The 25,378-nt window shown below is 42.6% G+C and overlaps 1 pseudogene; it reads right to left on the bottom strand.

Moving 5' to 3' along the window:
- Positions 1-2,905: 2,905 nt before the first annotated feature.
- On the bottom strand, positions 2,906-6,007 carry LOC100023363 (E3 ubiquitin-protein ligase RNF38-like; annotated as a pseudogene).
- Between the last annotated feature and the right edge of the window lie 19,371 nt (positions 6,008-25,378).

Genomic DNA, 25,378 nt, shown 5'->3' with positions numbered 1-25,378 from the left:
ACTTTTTCCCAAGGAGGACTTGTCAGTGTCCAAGATCAAGAGACAAGGACATTCTATAACAGGGTCAGCTGGCTATTAGCACTAACGTTCAACTTCTGGGGAGACAGTGAAGCCACTTTACTGTGCACATTGCAGCTTCTCTTATGAAAGCACTCATGACCATTCCTGGTCCAAGGTTTACATTTCCCCATGCCTAGTGGCTTGAGCTGCTAGACCACCAAAATGGAAAATGTAAAAATTCACTGTCATCTCAAATCCCCACCTGATCATCTATTTGGGGGAACCCTTTCATGACTTTAAAACCTTAAAAAAAACTAAAAATTTTATTGTTCCCTCATGGTAATCCTGCGTCAGAGGAGGTGAAGGGGGCTACCGGAGCTACCATGGTGTGGGGCTACACGAACTGCACTGATTTTTGAGATCAACCTCTCTTTTGCCTTATCTTAAGTGGCCAGGCAGCAAAATTTATTGCCATTCCAAGAACAAGAACTGGTTTAGCTCCTAAGATAGCAGCATTTCAAGAAGGCCCAGCCTATAAATGCTGCCCAGGACACTGAGGTTGGAGGTGACAAAGATGTATGGTCAATCATCATCTATGAAGACACCCATGAAAATAAAGAAGGTAAAGAGACAAGGCTAACCTGTAATCTAGGTATCATGGGTTTTAGGTGAGTACTGAAGGCAAACTTTTTCCTTTTTTTCCCCTAAAAATGTCATCACCAATCCTGCCTGGCAGTTCATCCCTGGAGGTCATTATGGTGTGGAAAGCCATTCCAGTCTCTATAAAATGGGAATATGTGGCTCATGGAATCACTTCAGTATTTTCTAGTAGAACATTAGGATGTCTACAATGTATTGCTTATTAATGTGATTCAAAAGGGTTTTATCCCTAAGAGGAGGGTGTGAAGATTGGATTTAGCTCTCCCCTGATTATAACAATGAAGGTACTTAGCTCTTTTATAGTGAAGATGAAATTTTAATCCCAATCTATTTTTAGATAAATAGGACAGTCCTGGAGAGAGGGTCTTCTGTGATTGGTAGAAGTGAACTTTAGGGGAGGTGAATCAAGAGAAAAAGATCTTTAAATAGAGGACCATAGAGGCCAGAGGAGGTAGGATCTAAGAACTCTAACTCGGAGTTGGACTGGAGGTTCTTTATCTTGAGCTTGGAGTGAAGACGAGTCACTCAGAGGAGAGGCTGGAAGACAGACACCCGGACTTGGCTTTGCAACTTGACCCTGGAGGAGCATATGCAGGAGATCTCAAACTGCTTTCCTTTTAGATGGTCACCTTGGTGAGTGAAAAGCTGACTTAGTTTCCCTGCCCTTCTGGAGGTGTGAACCTCTGAGAAAGGCCCATCGTCTTGAGACTCTTTTCCCTGATTAGGACTTTAGAATTTCTACCTGGCTCAGAGGCAGCTGAAGTTTTCTCTCTCCCTTCATCTCATTCCCTAATATCTTTGCTCTCTTGTAAAATAAACAACCATAAATTCAGTTTACTTTAGTAATTCATTTGGGGATTTAGTAATCAAATCCCTGACGACCACCTATTTGATTTTCAGTCCAACCACAAAAGAATTTCACAATTATTTGGCTGACCACATTGGTTATGACGATATACCCTCAATCTTCTTCGCTTTTCTAAACTTTTCCATTACCATCAATATCCCTATGTCAGCTTTTAATAGCTTATTTTGAATTTGAAAAATCTGCTGAAGATGTAAGATTGCTGGTTCCAATTCTCCCTTGTCCTAGCTCAGCTTGAGTATAATTCAAGTCGACTAGAAAGTGTGGAGTTGAGTTTGGGGAAGATCATAGCTTTAATAAAAAAGAGTAAAATGTATTTAAAACCTCCCCAGTGTACTAGCGACTTATCTCTCTATACTTCCTCATCATGAGGATCTCTGTCCCACCCTGCTCTACACAACATGGCTCCTAGTTCGCAAACCATCCCCTCCCATACCCAACTTATTCCTTCCCCTATTACCCAACCCACTTCTCCCCCCACCCTGCCCATGCCTCCTGCCCCACCCCTTGTGTATCCTCCCCAGCCCCTGCCCCTTCTTCCTTTACCCTTCCTTCCCACCCTTTCCTATACTGCTCCTACCTTTCATCCTTCTGGCATGATGGGCCCACAACCTTTCCCCTTCAGCTTGTCTACTCCTTTCCCTTCTCTTACCTACCCCATTGAAAATGGAACATAAAGCCTAGAGACAGAAACACGAGAAAATTCAGATAGAAGTTTGTTCCCTTTAAGGGAAATTCCAACTTTCAATAAAAAAATGGGAACTTGGTATCTATATGCCATGGTCAGGGTCCAGCCCCACTCGCAACTCCAGGGTTCCCAACAGGTTGCGAACTATCAGTCAAAATAAATAAAATAATAAATAACAAATGGAAGACAGCTTAATCCTTACTGCTATGGGATTGCTTTGCATCTCAACTGCTTCGCTTTCCCAATGTCTGATCTTTATTTTTATACCCATTCTCTTGGCATGCAAATACACAAAATCAAAGAGAGATAATTGGAAAAGTGATACATTAACTTTTACCAAATCACTTGATTAACATTCTATATTTTTGTATTGTGATTACAGACAGAATACAATATAAATGATTTCGTTACAGGTGGCTTACTAGGTAGTTTGATTTGTGTAATTGAGTCACTGAAGCATATTGAAGCGTAGTGTTCCTGTATTGTACCTGTACATATTATATGGGCCTCTATGATTGATTTGTGTGCTGTCTTTATGAGAAAGTTTTTGGCTTGGCCTGTAGCTGCGGTTTTGCTGGGAATTATATGCCTAAGTAAAAGTTAACCCACGATAGTCTTTTGGGATTGGGTTTGTGGGTCTGATCTTTTGGTGATGTTTTGGAGAATTAGGATACATGTGTTTATTTTTTTTATGGTAAGTGAATCAGTTTATTCAAAAACCACAACTATAACATTATTCAGGTCAATTGAAGGGAGATTAACTCCTTTTTCACAGCATTATTTGTTCTAATTCAAGAATGGAATCCTCTTTTATACTGCTAGCATCTTGGCCACTGATTGTATTACACTTACTCATTCAATCAAGGAAAAACCAAAACCAAACCAAACCAAACCAAAAGAGCATCCCCAACCCCAGGTTTTTGACAAAGAAAAAAAAGCAGGGGTCTGCCTCATCACAGAATTCATCTATACAGCATGGATTGAAAGGGATATGGTAGGATATAAGATTCTCCAAAAGAGAACCAGACTACCTTCAGAATCTAAATTTTATACTTTATAGGAAGAGAAATGTCATTTCCTTATAAACTTAATTTTGCTTGAGCTATATAAAAGAAGATGTGCCAGGAATCCAGTTTTGAACTGGTAACAAATTAGATTCTGGTGAAGAGCAAAGCCTAATTTGAGGAGAGGAACTGCATGGGACTGGGCATTTTCAGAAGAGTAAAAATCTAACCATAAAAAAAAAAATCACAGGTACTTTATTTTAACAAGCTGACTGGAAATGTTACGGAGATGGGAACATAATCAACATTCAAATTACCAATTGAACATATAATATTGCTAACTGATTATGTGTGATATTGCACCCTTCTAAAAGGAAACAGCAAGCCCGACATTTTAAAATTCATTTTCATAAGAGAATCTAAAAATTAGGTCCTGGTATACTTTTTCTAAAAGTGGTCACAACTGAGACCACCAAAAAAGGGAAAGTATAACAGCCACCTGAAGAATAAAATGATCTTTGTATTATTAAGTATATTTGGAGGGAATTAGGGGAGAGAATAATAAATGCTTATAATTGATGCATCCTTAGCATTCAGTGTGCACAGCAAATACAAGGAAAGAAACCAGTGTACAGTACTAGTACTGCTTAAATAACACACAAGATTATACAATGCAGCATAATTAACACTACACACATTCTCATTACATGCTGGTATTTAGGACCTCACACATACATTATGCTACCACACCCTCACACAAATACTTGCATACCTGCAATCACACATGGATATATTACCATCAGACTCACGCTCATTCATTTCCACTCACAGTTTCTGAAGGCTCTATATAAGGTAGAGTGCTATAGTTTGGAGCTACCACTCTTTATAAAAGCACATGCTAAGATCACATCCATGGTAATCTTGCAGCAACACTTGGAATGATCACACAAAAACCAGGGAATGTTAGTGCACACACAAAATTAAGCTAAAGAAAAGTCTCTGGAGTTCCAATCACACTGTTAGTATAACAATCCCATAATTATGACAACTAATTGTATGTAAGCTTTATAATTAATTAAATCACACAGTGCAAAGAAAGGTCCATTGACCCTTTTGGTAAGGGGAAGGCTGGAAGCCAGACAGGTAAATTCAATGAAGAGTCCATATATACATGTGATGAGGAACACCCAAACTAAATTTGTGCTCTTAGATTGGTCATTCTGAATCACGATGTACTTCCGATGCATCAGCTCGACAAATTGGGCAGGTACAATTTGCCTTAAGCCATTTATCAACATACTTGGCATGGAACTCATGGTTACAGGGTAAGACTCTAAGTAGCTGCCTTGACTCAAAATCACACATGCATACTACGCACAAAGTCTGCTCTGACTGGTGGTTGATAGGATTGAACCGGTAAGAAGGAAGCTATTCGGTATCTGCTTTTGTTAATCCACGTGGCTTAGCTTCTAGTCATTCTGCCAGATTTAGTAATGCCTCATAATTTTCTACTTCTCCATCTACTCCATCCAATTCAAAGCTGAAGGCTGGACCTATTGCAGGTGGCACTGGAAGCATTGATAGTACATATGGTAGGAGACTGGGATGATAAGGGGGAGGCGGTATTGGTTGCTGGGATTGATATCTACTATGTCCTGTAAGTCTTCGAGGCATAAATGGAGGATAAGGTACTCCAAAAGATACCTCCTGGTGCAAAGGATCGTGTATTAAGAACTGGAGAAGGGCTGATGGAGGTAATGTTGGAGGATGGGCCGATGCAGGATAAGTAAAGCCTCCTACAGGAAGGTGTTCTCCCAAGAGTTCAACTTAATTTTCTATCCTCTGTAATGGCGATTGTGATTGCTGTGTTTGGAAGGGTACAAACTGGCCAGGTGGTGGCAAATGAGGAGGAGGATGTGGAGAAAGGTGAGGCGGATGTAAAAGAAATGGATCACTAGAAATAAGAGGTGGGAATGCAGCATATGGTACTGGCAAGTGCTGAACTGAACATGCCTGAAGCATTGGAGGAGGCACACTACAGACTGGGAGGTGCTGTCCACTGAAAACCACAGAGCATCCTGGAACCTGCTGTATATTACAAGCAGGGATGTGCTGACCAGTACAAAGTGGAATCCCATGTGGAGCAACAGTTGTTACAGTATAAGAAACTGGGACTGTGCCTTGATGAAGCTGTTCATGTATGTCAACCATCACTGCATTCTGCTGTGGTGGGTGAGCAGTAGGATGCAACATACGTGGGGATACATTCGAAGGATGGAAGGCTCGGGGTTCCTCTATTGCTTGCTGCTGTCCATATGAAAGATGGTGATAGATTTCATCCTGACTAATGGAATTATGTTGAGAGAGACGATCCCTCCTTCCTCTCTGGCGCCTAACAGGAGGACTTCTGTTGCGTGCAGGTGTGTTGCATCATTCCCCTGAGAAATGATGCTGATTGGGTCGAACTGAAGGAGGCTGCCTATTTGATGTCATCTTCCATGGTTGCATTGGTGGTGATGGGGCTGGAGATGCTGTATAATCAAAGACTGAATGAGAAAGCCTCTGTCTCTTGGGACTTGGACTGTCTTCACTCTGGAAGAAAGCTTTGAAGTGGGCATCCTCTTGAACTGTAATATCCTGATCACTTGGGATAAGAGGGAACAGGCTCTGAAGTCTCACCCTTTCACAAATCACCTTGTTAGGATGGCCAGGTAGAGGTGCTGAATTGGACCTGGGAGAGATCTGCGGTGGAGATGCCACCCCTGAGAGCAGCTTCTCCGGCTTCTCTGCGCTCCGAGACCCCACAGTCCTATGGTCACGGCCACTTCCTCCGCCAGCAGCTCAGGCACCACTCTGCCTCCTCGGTCTCAGCTGGGGCAGCAGCAGCCTCCGCCTCCTCCACTCGGTTCCGCCTCTCGCCACCGCCGCCGAACCAGTGACCGCGAGGCTCAGCTGGCGCTTCCTTCCTCCCATCCCAGAAGTCACAACAGGAAAGAGCCGCTGAGACCGCGCTTCCCGGATTTGCTCACCGCCTCCTCGCGCCGTCAATCTCCCGCCCCCCTGCCCCGAGTCAGGCCGGCCGCTCACTCCTCACCCCTCAAACGACCGCTCCCAACCCTGACCGCCCTTGTACACAAACCCCACCATGGCAGGCGTCATGCTGGGTGACGGGGCACTATCCCCCCTCCCTGCTGCTGCCCTCTCACCTACCTGGCCTCCCTGCCCACCCGGCCCGCACTCTGAGCGCCAGCGTGACAGCCAAAAGCCGCACGGCCGCCGCAACCCAGACCAGGGTACATGTGTTTTGCTCTTGCATTATTTCTTTTGAGTCTAGGGGGAATAATAATCATGTCAATTCATAAATAAGTGGCATTGATGAAAGAAGTCATTCAAGAAGGATAAGGTGGGCAGTCATAGCTTGCCAAGGACCACTCTGTGGTCTCCTCAGCTACCACGTGTGACTCTGTCAAGGTGTTCTGGACTGGTGGCCCCCAGTATCTATAAAACAACATACACCTTTCAGTCCTGAGGATTTAAATAAATTCAAGGATGACCTTCCCTCATTTGAGGAAGAGCCAATATTAATTATAAAAAGATGGGAGAACATATTCAAAACTTTTGATCTGACTTGGATAGATGTTGAAAATTTATTAGAAAAATTTCTGATGAACAAAAATGAAGTCATCCCTTTGTATAATCAGAATTGAGGTAGGGGAGCAAATTATTGGCCAACTGAATATCTACATTGGAACCCCAAGGTTGAACCAGATTTTACAAAACTAAACCAGGCCAGAGAAGCATTATTGAGAGTCATGAGAGCATGCTTTAATAGACCAGATTCATGGTTTAAATTCAAAAGCACCAAACACGAAATAGATGAGACTCCTTCCCAGTTTATGGACAGACTTATTGGTGTATGGAATATGTATGTGGACTTTGATGTATCCAGAGAAAGAGACATTAGATAAATACATAGACAATTTGTTAAAAATTCTTGTTCAGTGGTAAAAGACGGCTTTAAAACTAGCTGCCTGAACTGGGACTCTTTGGACCTTGAAGAACTGAGGGCAGTAGCAGTCTATGTTTATAAGGGCCATATAAAAAGGCGTGAGGAAAACAGTAAATCAATGGAAGACTTACAGAAATAAATTGAAATGTTAAGAAAAAACCCCTGAAAAATAAGGGAGAGCCCATAACCCCTTTTCAGGAATCCACAGATAAATCAATAACATGCCTTTACTGTGGCAAAAGAGGCCATGTAATGATAATCTGTAAAAACTGGCTATGGGAAAAAAGAAATAATAAAAACTTTAGAAATAACAACTATAGAAATGATTATAATAATGATCATAGAAATCACAACTTTATAACTGATAGAAATAACTATAATGACTATAGGAATCAAAATTTTAGAAATCAAACTTATAGAAATAGAAATTGGGAAAATGATAACTCAAACCAACTAACTCCACAATAGTATAACTTAAGTGGAGCTCGTTCAGGGTGCTACTAACCCTCCACAAGGGGCAGAAGGTGGTGCTTCTTAGATTATTATTGGTTTTTTTGTATTAACTTTTAATTTTTGTCTTCCCTCCAAATAGTAGCAAAGAAGAAATGGATTTTTTTAATACAGTACCTCTGCAACTGATTATATCTTCTGTTAATAATGAATAATTGACTACATTGATTGTATTTAACTATTGATTATGATAAGACTTAGCTATTGATGGATCTGTACTCTTTTATTGCACTTTATTTGTGCCATGAAGCATTTTATTTTTTTTTCTTTCTCTCATTTTTTTGCATTTGAAGCACATGTAATTGTATTGAAAAGATTTTCTTTTAACTTTTTGATTTTTGCAGGAAGCTAAATATCCATTTGCTGAGCATAAAAATGCATACCCCAAAAAGCTTTAGACCATGGAAACCTACCATTTATTGATAAATGTTATGGGACTATGATTTATGATTGTGTCTGATTCTAGGAGATGGAATTAAAAAAAAAAAGGAGCAAAGACTTTTTCCACATAATGCCATAGAAGCACAGATTTAATCTGAAAAGTGCCAAAAGAGCACACAGGCAAAAGGAAACCAATCCATTTGGGACTGATGAACTTCTACGCCAATACGAAAGGACTTGAACTGAGTGTGAAACTTGAGGTCGCAGTGCTTTGCATATTGTAAGACACAGGACTCCTTGAACCACACTCCGTGTAAAATACTTGTAAAATCACATAATTATCTCAGTAGATGCAGAGAAAGCCTTTAACATGGTGCAGCACTCATCCCTATTGAAAACCCTACAAAGCATAAGAATCCAAAGGCCTTTCCTAAAAATAATAAACAGTATATATCTAAAACCATCAGCAAACATCATTTGCAATAGAGATAAATTAGAAGCCTTCCAAATAAGATCAGGAGGGAAGCAAAAATGCCCATTATCACCTCCATTATTTAACATTATACTAGAAACACTAGATGTAGCAATTAGAGATAAAAAAAGAAATTGAAGGTTTTAAAATAGGCCATGAGGAGACCAAACTATCACTCTTTACAGGCGATATGATGATCTACTTAAAGAATCCTAGAGAACCAACTAAAAATCTAGTCAAAATAATCAACTTTATCAAAGTTTAAGGACACAAAATAAACTCACATAAGTGACTATATATATTTCCAACACATCTCAGCAGCAGGAATTAGAGAAATTCCATGTAAAATTACCTTAGCAATATAAAATACTTAGGAATCTATCTGCTGAGACAAACACAGAAACCATATGAACACTACTACAAAACACTCTCCACACAGTTAAAATTAGATCTAAACAATTGGAAAAACATCAATTGCTTATGGGTAGGATGAGCTAATATAAAAATGGCAATCTTACCCAAATTAATTTACTCATTTAGTGCCATACCCATTGAACTACCAAAAAAACATTTTTACTGAATTAGAAAAAAAAACCATGAAAAAGTTCATTTTGAAGAACAAAAGATCAAGGATATCCGGGGAAATCATGAAAAAAACATGCAAAGGAAGGAGGCCTTGCATTCCCAGATCTCAAACTATACTGTAAAGCAGTGGTCATCAAAAAAATTTGGTACTGGCTAAGTGACAGAGAGGAGGATCAGTGGAATAGACTTGGTGTAAGTGACCTCAGCAAGACAGATCCCAACATTTGGGACCAAAACCCACTATTTGATAAAAACTGCTGGGAAAATTGGAAGACAATATGGGAGAGATTAGATTTGGAACATCATCTCACACCATACACCAAGGAAAACTCAGAATGGGTGAATGACTTGTATATAAAGAAAGAAATAAGTAAATTAGATGAGCAGAGAATTCATCCATGGAGGAGGCTGCAGAGGCCCGAAGCCCCCTTCCCCCCAAGACCATGGGAGACAGGGAGGGTCCTCTGAGGGCTGAGGGGCGAGGCAAGGGAGGGTTGAGGTATAGACTGGCCTGAATAGAATTTGGGGTCAAAAAGTTTGGAGCTGACACCCGGGTCTGGGTCTTTTGGAGTCCAGACTCAGCCCTGACTGTGACACAGAACGGGAGGCTTAAACAAGAAGGGGAACATGGTAGGGGAGAGCTGGGAGAAGGTAGGGCTTGTGCTGGGGAGGGACAGGGACAGGAATAAGGAGGGGAGGCCAGGAAGCCCTTGCTGAAGATGACCCCCTGCCCTGGGAGAACTGGCCTGTAATGGAGAGTTTGAAGGCCTGAGGGGAATAGGCCTTCCTACTGGGGTAGGACAGGAGCCAGACTTATGTGGGTGGGACCAGGGGGTGACTGTAGGAAAGAGCTCCTCCCGGGCTCCTGGGGGAAGGCAGGCCTAGTGGGACCCCCCAGAGGGTGCTATACCCCCCTGCTGCCTCCCCTGTGGGCATGCCCACAATCCTCACTGGAGGCCTTCCCCTGTCAGCCTCCCTTTTGGGCTGCCTCCCAGCTCACCCTGACCAGGTCTAATGCCTGGAAGAAGGAGAGGCTAGAGTCCAGGGAAGGGGGGGGGGGTGGAGGTTCAACAAACCGATTAAGAGTAGGGCAGGCCATGGCCAGCCTAGGCCTTTGTATTCTTCCCTCCTGAGCCCCAGAGACAGCAGACTGGAATTCAGAGCATCATTGCGGGGCATGAGGCCAGCAAAGGAAGAATTGTCCAGGGAGAGAATCCCTTCCAGGGCCTTTAGCCCCTCAATGCCTGCTAGATCTTAGGGCCTGGAGTCAGGGAGGCCAGAGATCTCCCCCTGTGGGACCCTGGACAAGTTACTTTATCCCGCTTGCCTCAGTTTCCTCCCCTGTCCAATGGGCTGCAGGAGGAGAGGGCAAAGCCACCCAGCCTCTGCACAGAAAGCCCCAAAGGGGGGGAAGATGCAGCCAGACCAGAACAGTGAGCCCAGCAGCACTGCAGACAGACAAGCAGACGCCCCCAGACTGTCCTCTGTCCATCAGGGCTCAGAGTCTGGGCTCAGTGGCTGTGGCTGCCTTCTGTGGCCTCCCAATGGGCAGGAGGGGGTTCCTGAACCTCCCCCAGTTCTCTGAAGGGTCTTTGGGCCTTGTGGGCTAGGGGAGGTGCTGAAGGAGACCCTCCTCAGCTGGCCCAGGAGACCCCCGGGAAGCAGCTCTGTTTCCCCCTAGATCCTCTCTGGCCCACCTTCCTCACAGCCCTGGGCTCAGGCTCTTATTGTTTGGATTCCACAGTGGAGGAAACTGAGGCAAAGGCTGTGAATGTCCTTGGCCAGGTTCCCCCCCACTGGGGAATTGCATAATTGAAAATCTGTTTCCTTAATAAAATAACTACATTTCCCAGGAGGCACTGACTTCCTGTCACTATGTACTTCCTATAGATAGAGGATATTAGGCAGCAACATGGAAGGTCCTAGCTCTTTACTTCCTGTCCCCAGCTTGGTAGTGGTAAGGCAAGTGTTTGAAATGGCTGATCAGCCATGGGCACCTTTATTTGTATCTTCTTATTCCTTTATTTCTAATGATCGTTAATAAATCTCCTAAAATATAAAATTTTATAATTGAGATTTAACAAACTTTTACACAGTGTTTGAGGCCAAGTTTCAGCCTAAGTCTTGGGGGTTCCAGGCCTAGGAGCGCAGCACCTGAGTCACCGGATTCTTCCACCTGGGGAGAGGGTTGGCTTCTCCTTTAGGGAGCCCCAGGGGTCCCCCCATAGCAGAAGGATCAGCGGGATGTTCAGATAGATCCCTGGAAGAGGGGGACCTGAGCCTGGGCCTGGACTGTCAGCTTCTGCACCCTGCCTCAGTTTTCTTCTCTATCAGAACCAGTGATCCAAGACCCACCTCTACAGATCTGGGCGGGGGGGGGGGGGCAGAGATCCATTGATTGATCAATCATTCAGTCAATGAAGAGACACTTATTAGGCACCTGCTGTGTGCCAGGCTGTAGCCTGAGACAGCTTCTAGTCTAAAGAAGCAGCAGGGCTGGGCGAGAAGGGTATATGGAGGTGGGGGGAGAAGGCTGCAGCCCCCCAGTTTGTGGAACAATTCCTTTATGACCCCTCCCCCACTGAGCCTCTACTTGGAATGGCCTAGATAGGAGAACTCCATTTCCCAGAATGCCTGTTCCCTGACTTCTCCCTAGTCTCAGCTTCTGCCAAGCATGGCAGTGTCCAGGCATGCTGAAAACTCATGTGGCCCGTCTCAGCTCCTGGAAGGTTTGCTGTTGAGCTTCTAGGATCTTTGCTAGGTGAGAGGAGGAGGGGAGGGAGTCAGTGGTGCTGGCAGTGGGGCAGGGGGTCGGGGCTCCCTGGGGTTCCGTGCTCTGACAGCTGAGACTTTCTGCTCAGTAACTCCCGAGGAAGGGGAAGACCTGGATGCACCCTTTCTGGGTGAGTGAGCCTGGGAGTGTGGCCGAGAGCAGGTGTGCATGTGCAACAAGCAGAACTCAGACCTGTGTCTTTGCCAGGCCTCCAGGGGCGCCATCACTGCCTGTCCTCAGGGTGAGCTCCTGGGTCAGCCTTGGCTGCCTCCACATCCACTGTGTTCTGGGGATTTCCCTGCCTCGGTAGCTCCTGCCTATATGAGCCGGCCAGGTTCCAGCCAGACAGGCCCAGGCGCTGCCATTCATTCATTCATCTCCCGTGTGACATCTCTCAGAATCCCTAGAACTGGAGCTTTTGGGGGTTTCACTGACTTCAGGCAGCCATTTCAGGAGCTGGTCAGGGAGGACAGAAACCTGCCAGGACGGTGACACCATTTCAGAGCACGAGAGGCTCCCTGAGAATGAGGGAGCTGCCATGGCCAGTTTGGAGGTGTCAGTTTACAGTGTAGGACCACAAACGTCAGAGAAGCAAACCTGATGATCAGCTTTATGGGAATGAAGTGAACCCCAGCAAGCTCTCCTCCAGGGCACAGGCAGTGTGGAGGATGTTGGGCTCCCTTCAATGGGCAGCAGCTGCTGTGAGACACCAGCAGCCAGCAGGCTGAGTTGAGCAGGATGCTGTGGCTGTTGGTGGCCCAGAGTAGGCTTCAGAGGTTCAGGGCTCAGCACCCTCCTGCTTCCATCCTTAGAGGGAGGGACTCCCATCTGTCTGGGAGGGCATGTGTGAGGGCAAAGATGTCTTCTGAAAATGGCCGGAGTTATTCGAGCAGCATCCATTACCAAGGGCAGGACAGTAATGAGGGGGGAGTCGAGCTCTCCAAAGATCCCCTCCTCAAGGGTGATTTATGAATCTGAGATCTCAGGAGAGGGACTGAGTAGTGAGCTAACTAGAGGGTGGGGGGGGGAGGGCTGAGAGAGAGGGAGAGACAAAAGACCTGGGCTAGAAGAGAGAACTACCATTTTTCTATCTTTTAAGTCTTTTACCCCTGGTCTATTCAATTGATCTACCCTTCTATCTCTAAGCAAGTGCTATATTGTTTTGATGATTACTGCTTTTTTGGTGTAGTTTAAAGGTCTGGTACTGCTAGGCCACCATCCTTCACATTTTTCTTTTATTAGTTCCTTTGATATTCTTGATCTTTTCTCTCTTCCAGATCAACTTTAGTATAATTTGTTCTAATTTTATGAAAAAAGTTTTGGTGGTTTGATTTTATGGCACTGAATACGTAAATCAATTTAGGTAGGAGAGTCATTTTTATTATATTAACTGGTCTTCCTAATTTTTGTCATTTTAGATTTTGGAGAATGTTTACTAACCACATTAACTGACCAGTCAATTGTTTAAAAAGAAGAAATTCTGCCTCTTGAGAATTCCAATTATTACACTTTCAGTATCTCTCTTTGAATACTTTTATAGCTAAAGTATTTTTAAAAGATGAAGACCCTTCTTTTCCTCATCATACACTTCTTCCTGTATAAGTAAATATAAAATGAGTCACTGTATTCCAGTAAGAAAATTATCATAAAACAAAGACAATGTTTTGGCTATGGCACATCATACCCAGTTTTTGCCAAATTCTCAATTTAGCACAAGACTGAGAGTCTTCACATAGCTAGAATCAGTCTGATCCCATATAACTCTATGGACTCCTCTTTAGGCTTTCATCTAGAGAAGAGTATTTCACACTTTTAGGAAATTAAGTAGAGAATTCATTTTTCTTTGTTTTCTCCTCATTGATCACTGGTAATGTTTGTACCCTAGAATACACAGTATATACAACCTTCTCAGAAACTCTTCAAAAGGGCAGCTGGGTAGCTCAGTGGATTGATAGCCAGACCTAGATATGGGAGGTCAAAGTTCAATTCTGACCTCAGACACTCCCCAGTTGTGTGACCCTGGGCAAGTCACTTAACCCCCATTGCCTAGCCCTTACCACTCTTCTGCCTTGGAACCAGTACACGGTATTGATTCCAAGATGGAAGGTAAGGGTTTAAAAAAAAAAAGGAAAGAATCTCTTTTAAAAAATGTTCTCATCAGATCAACTCTGACTCTTGTGAGAAGGAGGCATTTCAGATCATTTTCTCTCTGTCTCCTCCACAGAATCTACCATCTCACTCAGAGAGCACTTCTCATATCCCTGATTCCATATGGAAAAGTATTTCAGAATAAGATACTTCTCCAGGTTTTACTCTTTAGGACATGATTTTCACTTGAGACACAAAATGATTTTGTCAATATTCCATTGTGTTCTTAATGACTGATCTCCAGAGCTGACTCTGACATTCTTCAAGATTAGGAGTTTGGGTAAATCCCTTGTGTGCTTCAGTTTCCTCCAGTCAGTGGATGAGGATTGTACTAGATGAATTCTGAAGGTTCAGCTCTCAATCTTGAGAGTTTTTTCTGTTTTAGGGGTCAATAGCATTCAAGGATGTGGCTATGGACTTCACCCAGGAAGAGTGGTACCTATTGGACCGTTCCCAGATGGAGCTCTACCTGGAGGTCAAGCTGGAGAATGTACAGAAACTAATCTCTGTAGGTAAAAGGGGAATTTCCACTGTTCACTCTGAATCTGCCATTCAAGGAATGTCTTTATTCCAAGCAAGATGTACATGATTTTGTAGCAAAAGAAAAATCTAACTAAAGACAATATCTGAGGAGAAAAAGAAGAGCAAGGCACATACTAAGCTGGGGGTTGAGATATAAATACCTCTTCATGCCAAACATCAATTAATAATAGTATTATTACTTTATTACTAAAAGGTGCTAGAAGAGTTCAAAAAGGAATTAAAAAATAAAATGAGTGAAGTGGAAGAAAAATGGGGAAAACAAATGAAAGTATTTCAAAAAGAAAATAAGAGTTGAAAAAGCAAAATTGTTTAAGTGGTAAAAGAAGAAGAGAAGTGCAATAAAGAAAAGAGTTTCATAAAAAGTAGTGTTGACTAAGTGGGGGTAAAAAAATCCAGTGTGGAAAAGAGTTTCAGAAAAAGTAAAATGGACCAAATGGAAAGGGAGGATCAAAAGGTATAAAAGTTAAAATTAAATCTCTATAATAAAAATATTACATAATAAGAGATTTATTAATGATCATTAGAAATCAAAGATGATACAAAATAAAGACCACGAGCCCATGGCTGATCAGTCAGTTAAAATACCCTCCTTACTACCACCAAGCGGGGTACCATAACTAAAGAGGTGGGTCCTTCTACATCCCCACGTAATAGCCCATCTACAGGAAGTAAGTAATGACATGAAGTCAGTGGGCTCCTGGGAAATGTAGTTTTTTTAGAGTTACAGATTTTCAGTTATACAAAGGTCATAGAAGAAAATCCCTTTTTTTTTAAATTAGAATTTGGCATAGGGTAGCTAATGACTTCATGAGACATCAAGAAACAATAAAATCAAAATAATTTTAAAATAAAAGAAAATATGAAGTATCTGAATGTAAAAACACCTGTTCTGGAAAATAAATCCAAGAAATACAATCTAAAATTTATTAACTATCCCCCTCCCCCCAAAAAAGTCTTGATGTCATATTATATGGAATTATCACAGAAAACTGCCTTGATATTCTGGAGTCGTAAGTTAAAAGAGAAATGGAAAGAATCCACAGCTTGTTTTCTGCAATAAATCCTAAAATGACAACTCCCAGGAATATTATAGACCAATTTAAGAAATTTCATGCTAAGGAGAAAGTACTGCATTAAGCCAGTAAAAAAACAATTCAGATATCATGGGGTCCCAGTGTTAATTATACAGGTTCTGGGAATTACTATATTAAAGGATCAAAATACTTGTGGTATGATATTGTAAAAGGCAGGGAGACTGGGTTTATAACCATGAATTATCCACCCATCAATATGGGCTACATTCTTTCAAGGAGAAAATTCATTATTTAATGAAAAACCGGGGGGAGGGGGAGGGTTTGAGGTCCTAGCAGTATTGTTGAAAAGGGCAGACCAAAACAGAAAAGGTGATGTCCCAATATTGAATTTAAGAGAAGTATGAAAAGGTAAATAAAAAAGAGAAAATTTAGAGGAGTCAAGAAGGTCAAATTTTCTACGTGTCTAGTGGAAAGATATTTATAACTTAAAATTGCTATTCTGATCTTAGTATTCAAAAGTATACTTAGACTGTAGTGTGAATTTCAAACTACTCAACCCTGTTCAAACCATTCTTTAGAGGATGGGATTTGGCTATTTCCTGATCAATAACAATAGAGATACTTGGAATGACAGAATCAGGTCTTGGAAACTACAATTTCCACCCTACTCAAGGTAAAAGGATTTAGAAAGGGCTTCAGCAAAGCTCAAGATTTAATTATTTGAGAATATGACCTTCAACAGACATGTGCAAAGGGGACAGACCCCTGGGAGGTCCTGGGTTAAGCTAGAGCCACCATTGGCACAGGTGAGAAACAGGAAATGAGGTAGAGGAGAGCGGAGGAGGCTGGGACTTCCTGTGTGGAGGGAGAGTGTGGTGGTGGGAGCCTAGGTGCTTGGAGTGGAGGCCCTGAGACTGTTTCTCCATTTTGGTCACGTGAGTGATAGGGACTGATCTCTTTTCTTTGCCTCAGCTATCCAAGGCCTTGGGCCTTTGGCCCAGCCTAAGCAGAGGGGGTATTTAAGCCCTATTCCCTTCTCTCCTCTCTCTCTCTCTCTCTCTCTCTCTCTCTCTCTCTCTCTCTCTCTCTCTCTCTCTCTCTCTCTCTCTCTCTCTCTCTCTCACCGTTCTTCCTACTGTTAGTAATTAAAAACTCCATAAAAGGTTGACTGCTGACTTGAGTTTTCATTTAGGAATTACATAGCTGAATTCCTTGGCGTCCTTAAATTAATATATATCAGTCTTTTAATGTGATTTCCATATCACATTGTGGCTGACCACACGGGAGTCTAAAGAATTCTCTCAATAAACTTCTGAATTTTATTGCCTTTTTACTCTTACCTTCTCACCACTTAGTCCCTTTTAACAGCTAACTCGGCTTAAAGACACAGCTGCTAGAACAAGTGAGTATAAAAAACTTTTTCTCTCTTCTCTTTTCTCCTTGAGTTAAATAGGAATCAGCAGTTTTTCTTTTTCTTCCCTTTAATCTTAAGGGGCAGCTGGGTGGCTCAGTGGATTGAGAGCCAGGCCTAGAGACAGAAGTGTAAAAAATAGACTTGAATACAGGACTACAATTCCCACGAACCTTTGCTCCACTTCCCCAGAATGCCTTGTAATCTCACCTGGGCCGAGATCGAGAAGGTATTTAAGCTGATTCAAAGGCTCTCTTGACGGTTGGACTTCTGTTTTGGGGCAGGCCTGGCTTTTTTCATAATGTAGGTGAGGTTGTGTCTAGGCCTCTCTATGGCCTGGACACGTGTCTCTTATCCTGTATTTTCTTTAATCCTTAATCTTCAATAAACCTCTAAAAAATATAATACTCCTTGCAGAGAGAAACTAATTTCTACCTGCCTTAGATGCCTCAGTCTCCCCAGTCTCCCCTAAATTTTAACTATTACAGAAGGTCCTAGGCAAATACTTCCCAGCTGTGTGACTCTGATAGTTAGATAGAAAAAAGCTGTTTTAAATCTCAGCAACAGGACCCTAAAGTCCTGGCTGGGAGAGCTGTTTCTAAATATCCTTTCCCTTAAGGAACAACTTCCTAGATTAGGAAAAAAAAAACCTGTGGAAAGTTTTTTGCTTTGCCCTGCTCCCCACGTGTTTTGTGAAGACTGTTAGAGAAATAATTACAAAATAAATATATATAAATGAGTACTACATTCTTTGACATTTATATGGCAGCTGAAGAATTAGGGGCATTGAGGAATGCAGGATACCTCCAATTTTTTATATTAATATGTACTGTCATTTTTGTACTCCTCAATACTATATTTAGAGATGCTTAAATGAAAAAAATTGAGGATAAAATGCAAGCCCAATTAGAAGATCTAAAATGTTTCTTACAGGATCAATTGGCAAACACCCACTCTACCAGAAACAGACCTGTTTCTGAACCTTTGAATGAGGAAATTTCCTTCCCTGAAATAGAGATGGAAAAAACCTTCCCTATAGCTCAGCTAAAAGACTGCTTCTCTCGTATAGTGCAAATCTTGACTGAATTTAATCCCCAAAACCCTTCCCCTGCAATCCCAGTTTCTCATGTTCCCTCTCCTACAGAAAACCAAATTCCAACGCAAAGGAGATCTCATCCTCTGAGAGAAACCTGTCCTTGTCAAACTGACCCACGGGTACAAAATTCAACTAGAGGCCTGTTTCCTCTAAGAGAAGTACCTGAAATAGGAAGGAATGGGGATGTGTAGACTTTAAGACATAGGATACCGTTTACTCCCCAAGAAATAAATGAATTTACATGAAATATCCCCACATATGAACAAGATCCCTTTCTAGTAGCAAAAAAGATGGGAGACATATTTTTTCAGTTTAATCCGTCTTACAAGGATGTTGAGAACTTGCTACAGGCTTTTTTAACTGAACGTGAAAAAAATAAAATAATTGCTCATGTCAACAAAACCCAGGGTCGTAATGCAGCACATTGGCCAGCTCAGGATCCCAAATGGTACTATAACAATCTTGAGGATTATCTACAACTATACCGTTGTAGGGAGGCCATCCTTACGGCAATGAAGGAATGTGCAGACAATTCAGATAAGTGGATGGAACTTGAAAAAATTAAGCAAAAGGACGAAGAAACACCCTCCAGATTCATGGATAGAATAATCGAATTTGGGGACAGATACCTGGATTGGGACCTAACTAAAGAAACGAGCTTAAGAGAAGTTAGAAGGATCTTTGTCAATAACTCTTGCAAAGCGATTAAGAATTATTTTAGAACACAATGTCCAAGATGGTCAGAGATGGACCTTGAAGAATTGCGAAAAACAGCTATATATGTTTTAAAGGGAAACAAAGAAAAGGAAGAAGAAAATAATGATGACATGGAGGAAATGAAGAAAAAAATGAGATATGTAATAGATAGGATAGCTAAATTAGAAAGTGGGCATGATAATGAACCAACGACACTTTCCCCCCTCCAGAAATCTAATTATCAATCCATTACCTGCCACTTCTGTGGAAAGAAGGGCCACAATATGGTACAGTGTAGAGCTTTTCTCAAGATTATAGGAAGGAATACTCAATTTAATAACAACTACAGAAGTGATAATTACAGAAATAAATATAATTATGACAATGAAAATCACAGCTTTAGGAATGATGACTATAGGAATGGATATTGGGAAAATGATAACTCAAATGAAATAACTCCACAACAAAATATAAAAAATGGTGCTTGTCCAAAAAATACTCGAGGCGCGAATGCCCCTCAGGGGGGTGCCCTTCAGGGGGGTGCTTTTCATGTGGGTGCCCAAGGAACCTCCCAAACACAATGAAGGTGTCTGGGGGGGAGCGGCTGGGGCACAGGAATCAGAGGATACAACATTTGATTTTCTGGACCCTGATGTCCTACTACCCATTGTCCCTATCCACTACCCCCCCATACTAATGAACCCCATGTTACTTTAAAGGTGGGTAACACCTATTATGATTGTCTATTAGACACTGGAGCTTCCTGGTCTGTATTAAAGAGAACACCTGATTTACAATGTTATTCTGTTGGCTCAGAGAATGTAATGGGAGTATCAGGAATAACCCAAAGAGTTAAAAGACTTTCTTCTAGAATGGTGTCTGTAGGACCCCTAGAGGTACAACATTCTTTTCTTTTGATGCCTGACTCCCCTTTAAATTTGCTGGGGAGGGACCTTCTATGCAAACTCAGAGCCACAATAACCTGCTCCACAGATGGTTCTTTATCATTGGAAGTACCAGAGGAATCTTTAAATTTACCCCCTGTAATTCTCTCAGAGAGTCAGGAGAAAAAAGAGCATCCCACCTTTGCAATACCTGAAGATATACCGGAGTCTCTTTGGGCCACATCTTCTTCCAATTTAGGCTTCTTAAGTTGGCTGTTCCTGTGCAGATAAAAACTAAATCTAGCCTACCGCCTTCCATTCCTCAGTATCCCCTCTCAAAAAAGGCAATTGAGGGAATTACCCCAGTAATTAACTCATTAACTGCACAGGGAATAATAATCCCTTGTAAATCTGAATACAACACGCCCATCCTGCCCATTAAGAAACCAAAAAGAGGATCCGATGGCAAACACCTCTATAGATTTGTGCAGGATTTGAGGGCTGTGAACAATCACGTTATAAAGAGACACTCCGTAGTTTCCAATATCAACACTATTATTTCTTCTATTCCTAGCACAGCTATATACTTTACAGTAGTAGACTTGTGCTCAGCCTTCTTTTCCATACCCATTCATGAGAACTTGAGACATATCTTTGCTTTCACCTGGCAGGGCCGTCAATACTGCTGGAGTAGTATGCCACCTGGTTTCGTAGACAGCCCGAGCTTATTTGAGGAAATTTTGAGCCAAGATACAGATAATATAAAATTTTAAAACAGCAAATTAATCAAGTATGTAGATGACCTACTCTTGGCTTCAACAGATGTGGAAACATGTCAGGAAGATAGCAAGCACCTTCTTTTGGAATTGCACAAAAGAGGTCATAAGATCTCGAAGGATAAGGTTCAGTGGTGCCTCCCTAAAGTAGAATATTTGAGGTTCATCCTGTCTGCAGGTGCCCGCTTGATTTCTCCCAAACGAATTGAGAATATTCAAAATTTAAGTGCTCCTACCACTAAGAAACAGTTGAGAGCAATTTTGGGAGCAACAGGCTTTTGTAGACAATGGATTCCTTGCTATGGGGAAATTACTAAACCCCTTATAGCACTAATAAGAGATCTAGTCCCTGAACCCCTCAAACTAAAACCAGAACACCTGTCAGCTCTATCTGATCTAAAAAAGGCTATCCTGTCTGTCCAGCTCTAGGCATCCCAGATTACAACAAGCCATTTACTTTGTATGTACATGAGCGAAGAGGGGTAGATTCAGGTGTTTTAACTCAGACTTTGGGACCTTCTCAGAGCCCAATTGCCTATTATTCTGCCCATCTAAACCCAGTAGCATCAGGAGCACCACCATATCTTAGAGGAGTAGCTGCTACAGCCTTACTAGTGACAAAAACTGTTGATCTAGTATTGGGATGCCCATTGACAATTATGTGCCCACATGAGGTAGAAGCATTATTGTTAAGACATAGAACACAGGCATTTTCTGATCAGCGAATTACAAGGTATGAAATAACCTTGTTAAACAATGAAAACATTACCTTGAAGAGCTGTTCAACTCTTAACCCTGCCACCTTTCTTCCAGATTTACCTACTTCAGGAGAACCATTACATAGTTGTGAAACACTAGTGTCCATGGCCGAAAAGCCTCGAGATGATCTCTTGGACATTCCCTTAAACAACTCAGATCTGGTCTTATTTACTGATGGTTCTTCTTTTATGAGAGATGGCATATGCTACACTGGAGCTGCTGTAGTCACAGAATTTGTCACTGAGTGGTCAGCTTCGCTGCCCTCTAATATTAGCGCTCAAGGAGCAGAACTCATAGCTCTGAAACATGCCTGCATAAATGCCAAGGGTAAAAAGGCAACAATTTATACGGATTCTAGATATGCTTTTGGCATTTGTCACTCAGTCGGGATGCTATGGCTCCAGAGAGGATTTTTAACCTCAGCTGGAAAATCCATAGCTAATGCTGAAATTATTAATGAAGTTCTTTCTGCTCTCCAAGTGCCTGAAGCCCTAGCTGTAGTTCATTGCTCTGCCCATACAAGTGGCTCTGACCCTGTCTCTAGAGGAAATGACTGAGCAGATGCCTCTGCAAAACTAGCAGCCATAGAAGGACCTGGATTAATTTTAACATTAACAACCACTGATAATTTAAATTTATCACTTTCCTATAATGAAAAGGAAGTAGAAAAATGGAAACAAAAATTTAAAGCAAAACAGATTAATGGAGTGTGGGTATTTAGTCTGAAGGGAAACCCCTGCTCCCTAGAAGTTTCTATAACCAAATTTGCCAATCTATTCATAAAAATGGTCACTTTGGTACCCAGGGCATCGTGGAATCTGTTAAGAGAGTATGGATAGCCCCCGGTATAACTACCATAGCCTCTAAAGTGTGTTCAGCCTGCTCTACCTGCCAGGCATTTAACCAATACGCCTTTCGTGGCAAAGCTTTCGGTGGGCGTCCTCTGGCTTACACACCTTTTGAGCACTGGTCTTTTAAAACAAAAACTTATCTATTGTAATGGTTGCACTCTGGAAATTTACCTTAAAAATTCCAACAAGTACATCATAGTTCATGATCCTGTTACCTTTTCAAAAACTAAAACCCATTTTTACTCCGGAACTCACACATTAATTAGAAAAAAGTCTTGCTCTTGGAAAACAACAACTTGACAAAAATGTGAAATGACAGCACTCAAATAACAAAGTTAATACTTAGAATAAAATGTATCTCATTGCCAATACTGAAAATTAACTGCACTTGTTATACAACATTTCACACATTAACCATACCAAAACTTGGGGAAAAAAAGAGTAGTTTTAAAGTTATGAATTTCTGGACCTCCTTTTGGCTCTTGCTGGTTATTCCCATATCCAGATCCCCAGCTCCTGTCTCCCCTCTTCAACTTTTGGATGGAATTAACTGTTAACACAACTTTCAGACATTGTTTGCTAATGTTTAAATCACAAGCATTTGAAATTATTAGCAAAGTCTCTGCCCAAGAAATACATTAGATACATAACCAAAACCCTATAGATAGGGAGAAGAAATCCAGAACTTAAGTTCTTAAGCTTCCTGAGAAGCTCTTTCATAAAAAAATCTGTAACCATTTAAACCTTAAGCTTCAGCATTTCAATTCATGCAGAAACTTTCTCTATTTTAATAGACTTAAAGCAGTTACCCAGAACTCCAATGAACCTTCAGGCTCACACACTCCAGCTCTGCTTCCCATTCAAAGCTTTCCAGACAACCCTCCCCACCTCTGAACTACTGTCCTTGCCCTCACCTCTAGCATAGACCCTGCTGCACTCACACAGGCACCAACACACCTCACTAAAAATCCAGTTAAGCTTGGAGATTGTAGCCCTGAGACTCCATGTTGTCCTCTTTGCTTTGGGGCCAGACTCTGCCATTGCCTGCCATCTTATCTAAACCTTTGCCTGCATCAGGCCCAAACTTTGAAAACGGCTGTATTATTAGGGGGTTCCTTGGGCTGCTGGCTGCCCCCACCTCCATTTTGTGATTCTAGACATGCTGTTTCCCTTGTCCAGCAGCAGTCAGGTAGTTCTGGCCTCTGCAGATCTCTGTGTACCCCACAGACTCCCACTTAATATGCCCTTCATTAAAGACTGGGTCCCTCCCAAATACACGAGGCCGAGTCCTTCCTCCAAGAGCCACTTCCCTGCCCCTCTGCTAACTGGACTCCTGACTCACCCCCAAAAGGGTTGTGTGTGTACCTCACATCTTGGGGTCCTTGAGAGCAGGGAAACTCAGGCAGCTGGGACTTCAGATCTTGCTGGGACCTCCAAAATGTTGACTGGGAAAAAATCCACAGAATTATTAAATAGTCAAAACCACTCTTTAATCAAGGGAAAGGGGTTCAGTGCAATAGTAGGCCTTGACACATAGCTGTACCACACGACTGTACAGAGTCCAAGGATTGAACTCTGGCCGCTCTGGTCACTGACCCCTGGAAGTGGCACCACCCTAAATGAAGACTCCCAAGAACAAAAGAATTTGGGGAACCTCTATACCATTGGGGGGAAAACCAGGAGCAGGGAAAGATGACTGACATTGCTATAGCTACAAAGGAAATGGGAGTGTTCAAACAATACTGACAGGATACAATCAAGCTTGGGAAAGGAATCATAGCTAGAGGCTAGGGTGTAAGAGAAGGGGCTGCTTACAATGGATACAAAAGGATAGTTCCTGCCCAGGTGTGGATCTTCTGGGAAAAGGGTCTGATACAATAGGGGAGACTCCCTAAGGCAAAGAGGGTCCTTAGCATATGCTTAGTCCCACCCAACTAGGATTTTCATTCCCCTGAGGGTCCCCCACTCAGTCTAAAACTGCCAGCCTGGGATTCCCTTCAGGGTGGATTCTCACAGGAACAGGGAACAAGTGCAAAATTTGGGGTGTCCAACCTACAAGCCAGTCCTGGAAACTTGGGGTTCACCAGATCCCACCAGGCCACTAGTTTGGGGTTTCTAAATTCCATGTTGACACATTGTATCATCACGTGGAGATATGTCTCAGCCAGGGTGATGTTCTAGAGCATTACTTTTAGGTGTCCCAGTAGAAAACCACATTTTATCAAAGGTATATAAGATCCCATAAGACTGAAAAACAGGCCCAATATCTCTCATAACCCTCTGTTAAGTAAAAACAAAAACTGAGAACTATTAAATATTCAGAAAAACCAAGTCTTTAATCAGGAGAGGGATAGTGTTCAATATTTGGGCCTCCACACAGAGTCAAGCTCCCCAAATCACACAGAGCCCAAAGCCCTGGCAGTCTGGCAAACCGTATCCCTGGGAGGAATCTCCATGCTAGGTAATAGCTCCAAGGAACAAAAGCATTTGGAGAACTTCTATCCCATTTGGGGAACTGAGGGCCAGGGAAACAGGACTGATTGACATGGCCATGGCTACAAGGAAATGGGGGTATACAGGCTACACTGACAGGCTGGGAAAGGAACCAGAGCCAGAGGCTGGGCTGCCAGGGAGAGGCTGATGCTTTCAAGGGATACAAAAGGGAAACATCCAGACCAGGGCTGAGGTACCTGAGAGAGGACTTTGACACAATGGGAGAAACTACCAAGAGGGTCCTTAGCATTTCCTTAGGTGGGCTAGTCCCACCCAAGGAGGGCCATTAAGCACCTTAAGACCTATTATTCAAGACCATGGGAGACCAGGGGGTCCTCTGAGAGGCTGGGGGGGGGGGGCGGGGGACTGAGGGAGGAAGAGATCAAGCCTGGCCCCTAAAGAAGCCACAGCCAAGAAGGCTTCTGAGCTGACTGAGCCCTGGAAGTTCCTATTGCTCACCGCTAGGGGGAGCCCCGGAGTCCCTGGTCCCCCCCAGCCTCCTCTCTGCCTTGTGCCCAGAGCAAATGAAGGGGACCCTGAACATGTCCAAGTAAAGCCTCTTTAAGCACCACAATAAAACTCTGACTGGGGAAACCATCACTTAAATAGAGCTTCACTGAGAGAGAAATGGGGGCGGCTCAAGCCACCGACGCCAGACAAATGCCCTCCCGGAGAATCCGGCGGCCATCCAGCCTCCCAGAAGGGATTGCGGCAGTTTGACGGGGCTGCAGCCCGAGGGC

This window comes from Monodelphis domestica, chromosome 3 (assembly GCF_027887165.1).
Source record: "Monodelphis domestica isolate mMonDom1 chromosome 3, mMonDom1.pri, whole genome shotgun sequence".
Lineage (NCBI taxonomy): Eukaryota > Metazoa > Chordata > Mammalia > Didelphimorphia > Didelphidae > Monodelphis > Monodelphis domestica.
The sequence above is the reverse complement of the archived record's forward strand: the minus strand, read 5'-3'. Positions and strand labels throughout refer to the sequence as shown.